Here is a 4,843-nt window from a genome sequence, read left to right as displayed (position 1 = left end):
CATACAATAAACTTGGGCATCTGTCAACATAACTTCATAGAAACATTAATCGATTTGTGTCTGCATCATAAAGTTATTCTCAATTGAAAATGTCAGTTTACGAGCCAAATTCTCGTCATTTGCGGGAGGTTTTAATTTTTTGCTTCAATATTTAGAAATCTGCGGCTGAGGCTCATCGAATGCTCTCAAATACTTATGGTGAGGCCGCTATTAGTGAAAGAACGTGTCGTAAGTGGTTTCAACGCTTCAAGAACGGTGATTTTGTCCAAGGTCATGCTCTATATTTGGTGGGACCAGCTCGGCATAGTGTATTATGAACTGTTAAAACCGACTGAAACAATCACAGGCGATCGGTATCGAACGCAATTGATGCGTTTGAGCCGAGCATTGAAAGACAAATGGCCGCAATACAATGAGAGACACGATAAAGTGATTTTGCAGCATGACAATGCTCGACCCCATGTTGCGAAAGTGGTCAAGACATACTTGGAAACGTTGAAATGGGAAGTCCTATCCCACCTGCCATATTCTCCAGACATTGCACCCTCTGACTATCACTTGTTTCGATCAATGGCACACGGCCTGGCTGACCAGCACTTCCGGTCTTATGAAGAAGTAAAAAATTGGATCGATTCGTGGATAACTTCAAAAGATGACCAGTTTTTTCGACGCGGGATTCGTACGCTACTCAAAAGATGAGAGAAAGTAGTGGCCAGCGATGGACAATACTTTGAATCATAAATGTATAACCAGTTTTTTACAATAAAGCCTCGAATTTCGGAAAAAAAACGGCGGAAGCAAAGTTGTTGCACCTAATATAAAAAACATACATAAAATGTAAATTAAAATAATAGTAATACATAATAGTAATATGCATAAATGATAAAAAAATATGGGATATATAAAATGTAAATATTAGTAGTATATAATACTTACATAAATGGTAAAAACATACGATATGTATTATATGAAAGTACAATAATCGTAATACATAATAAATGCTTACATAAAAAACATACTAATAATACTTGTATAAATATAAAAAAGTGTAAATTACAATAAGTAATACATAATAATAACATATATTACAAAGGTATCCAATGCCCCCACGGTAATGTCTCCGTCGAGTTCGGTACGACGTATCGTTTGTCATCGTATGGACTCAGAGCGATTTTCGATTCGGATATCGTGTATAATTATACCTTGTATAATTTACATCGTATACACGATTGACGGCGAGTCATTTTGATCTCTTTGTTCAAACATCGCGTGTAATCATCGAACGTTATCGTTCGCACTGCAATGTTATTCTTTACATCTTTCGCCTTTTTAGTGTCCTTCTTGCCGCTCTCACCGCATACACACCGTACACATTGTCTGCCGGATAATCGCTCGTATCGAATCTAATGATATCGCGTTTCATATTCTTAACATCATCGCATTCTATATGGTAAATGAGACTGTCCGTGTCGGTATACATGATTTTGCATTTACGCGATACATCGGTGACATATACTCGTGAAATTCATACAAGCAAACTTTCGATATGTATGCACATACCCACGTAAATCGGTTTGTCGAATTTTACCTCGAGTTTGAGCATTTCGACGGCGATCAAATTTTCCGCAAAGGCGCAGCAGCTGTGAAAATTTGGTTTCGCGATCATTACCTCCGCTCCATACCGTCCGTCCCATTTGTTATTAATTTTACATCAACGATTGCGCACATTCTCCATGGTTTTACCGAATACCACGTCGTTCATTCGTTTATACAAATTTTTTTCGAAATCGTTTTTCGCGCACGTTCTAAATTGTATTGAGTTCGATATAATCGCGGGACCATGGAGATTGAGCGAATGGTAACACTTGGGATCTTTGTTATGCGAAGATCGTGACGAATACATTGCTGCAGATTGCGGTAGTGGATAACGTAACGCTGCTTATACAACGTCGCTAGAAGTTTATCTTCGCGCTTGTCGAGCGCGAAGATAAACTTCTTTTATCGCGGTTGGGCAGAAAGGTAGATCAGTGTGTTGATCGTTGTTGCTGTGGATATTTGAGATCGAGAATATAACCGGTAGGTAAGGTGAATCCGAAACGATCTCACTCATGTCAAAATTCGCAGCGTCTTCGACTCATCGAAATTCGGCATATGGCAATGGTTGACACATCGCTCATCCGTACAAATTATTCATATCGTAGTACATCAAGTACGATGACGATTTCGATGGGTCGAACGAACACATGTACTTGTTATTAACACCTGCGTGTATCTACCGGAACATTGACTAAGACCGCCGCGTATATCGCGCTCGATGAACATGACCATATCAATGTGTGAGTAACTCGAATCTTACACGCGTACGTTCAGCATGGTGTCCCGTGAAACCTGGCAATGTATAATAATGCGTGGGATCGAGACAATAATTCGCGACGCAACTATTGCGGAAATTTTCGAAAATGTTAACTGATAACAAGACATCAGTTTTCAAGTACTGTACTCGCCGCGTTCGAAAAATCGCTGCCATATGTTCACGGCATAATCGCTCTCAGAGACGATATCGCCTGTCAGCGAACTGAAAAATAATTCACGCGGTAGTAAGCGCGTGTCCTACAATTTTTTGACGCAGTCAATGTATTCATATGGAAAGACACCTTTTCGTGTGAGAAAATCGAACTCCTCCGCGCTGAACTTGCAAAATTCGGAACGTACAATTTTTAATTTACCTTTGTCGAGATACGACGCCAATTTATCGAGACTTGCATTTAGAAATTTGAAAGAATCAATGAATCTTAATTTTACACCATTTTTCTGAAAATGTTTTTCATTTTTGTCTTTGGTGCTATCGATATGTTTAGTAAATGAAATATATTTTTCCTTCGTTATCGATAATACATCTATATATCCATCGTACACAGTAGTAATTTCCTTAATTATAAAATGGACATCATAGATAAATTGTGAAATATGACCAGAATATAGAACGTATTTATATAATTTAAGTTACAATTTGAATGCGCTGGACCGCGTATCTACCGGTGAGATGACAATAATCGTGGACTCGGTTCGAACGATTTCTCGCAGATGTGATGCGTCGTGCTACGGTACGCCTCCCATTGCTGTTTAGACAATGTTTCCATGGGAACATTAGCGAATACGATATTTTTCACGCGATGCGCCAAATCGTTGAATTGTCGCGTGAATATAGTCCGCGCTATACAGTCTTCATCACGAAGGAAGTAATACGATGATAATGTGTCGTCATACGCCCATCGTAGTAACCTATGCTAAACGCTTCATGCCACTGATACATATACAACGACGCGTTTTTCTTGTCGAATTCAGTCTTACGTAGAACGCACTCCAGGTCGGCATAGACGATGAACAGCATTCGTTCCTGGTTGCTATAGTTGCCGAATTCAAGCTACCTGTCATCCTCACTCGGCACTCGGATGGCGCAGTCGTTGATTTTTTGGTAGTCCACTTCGTGCAATTGCAATTTTTCGCTGAAGTAATGAAGGCACCTGCAAATAATAGAGTAATCATTTTTCGCTATTTCTTTTTTCTTTTTTTTATTGGCTTTTCTTATTATACTTACCGATCGCAGAAAAACTTCTTGCTCCTATTAATTGCGATCTCACAAGACGCGACAGGTTCTTGATCCACGCAAAGTGGCCAAGGCTATCGTTGCCTGAATCTTGTAGATACAGGAGATTTTTTTCTCCTTCTTGTCATCTGTGAGTCGCAGAGGATGGACCTGTTTCCATTTTCAATGTATACATTGATCGACCGTGTTCAACCGTTTGAATTTAGAAATGTTTTTTTAATGTCATTGGAAATTCGATATCCGTGAGATTCAACACTGTCATATAATGCGGATATGATTTTCTATCCACATGATTTTTAGCCTAGTATAGAGTGGCGATTATTGACCACGCGAAACATTCATTGTCCATACGAACACCGCTCGTTTCATCGCTATTTCCTGCGATACTTCGATGTGACATCCCGCGCGCAGGGGATTTGTTCACGTTAACAGTCAAGTTGAGGATTCGCGATAACGCCCGCTGTTACGTTTCTGAAATTCTTCGAGCGATGCTAGGATAGGTTCGACGATGTATCGCTCGTATCATACGCGCATATCGGTGCATCGATATATTTCGCTGTTCTTTGTAATTATGTTCTTATTAGCACATTTATCCTTCGTTGTGAACTCGCCATTGAACGTAGTATTCACTTTTACACTACCGTGTCTTTCTACAGCGTCTCGCTCTAGAGTTACAGCATCTTATAAAAACCGCGGTTCGATGTGATTAGAATTTATCCGCACTTGTCAATATACGATACTTAAACGTGACGATCTTTCACCCGATAAGAGATTGTTCGTTGCCACTCGCATATTCGCCACTCGCGTACTCGCCACCAATGTGTGCACACGTCGCTCCATTTGCGACTTTGCATCCGCGAGTCGCGCGATCCTCGCCACCGTGGATTGTCTGTGTCCAACGGCGAGGCGCGGACAAAGTTCTTCGAGCTGTTCGATGCACTCGTCACATCGTTGCAGCCATGCGAAACACTCCACCAGAGTAGCGATTTGGCACTGCTCCAACAGTTCGCATTCCATTCGCTCGTGGTTTTCTATGTCTTCTTTTTATTTTTTTTTATCATATCACACTCTTACATGGAACACTTAATAATTTTTCAATGTGTGCAGAGTGGACACATGCTGCACGCGAATACAATGTACATCGGTTCTCCACATTCCGAACACAATCACCTGCTGTCTAGTGTATAGAAAGAACATTTCTTTGTGCTTCCTGACAAGATACATTCCTTTAACGCT

The 4,843-nt window shown here is 40.3% G+C and overlaps 1 pseudogene; it reads right to left on the bottom strand.

Annotated features, from left to right (window-relative positions):
* Window positions 1-3,214: 3,214 nt before the first annotated feature.
* LOC105621968 lies at window positions 3,215-4,624 on the bottom strand (annotated as a pseudogene).
* Between the last annotated feature and the right edge of the window lie 219 nt (window positions 4,625-4,843).

This window comes from Atta cephalotes (assembly GCF_000143395.1).
Source record: "Atta cephalotes unplaced genomic scaffold scaffold00038, whole genome shotgun sequence".
Classification (NCBI taxonomy): domain Eukaryota; kingdom Metazoa; phylum Arthropoda; class Insecta; order Hymenoptera; family Formicidae; genus Atta; species Atta cephalotes.
Note: the sequence above shows the minus strand (reverse complement) of the source record. Positions and strands in the feature narration are given on the sequence as shown.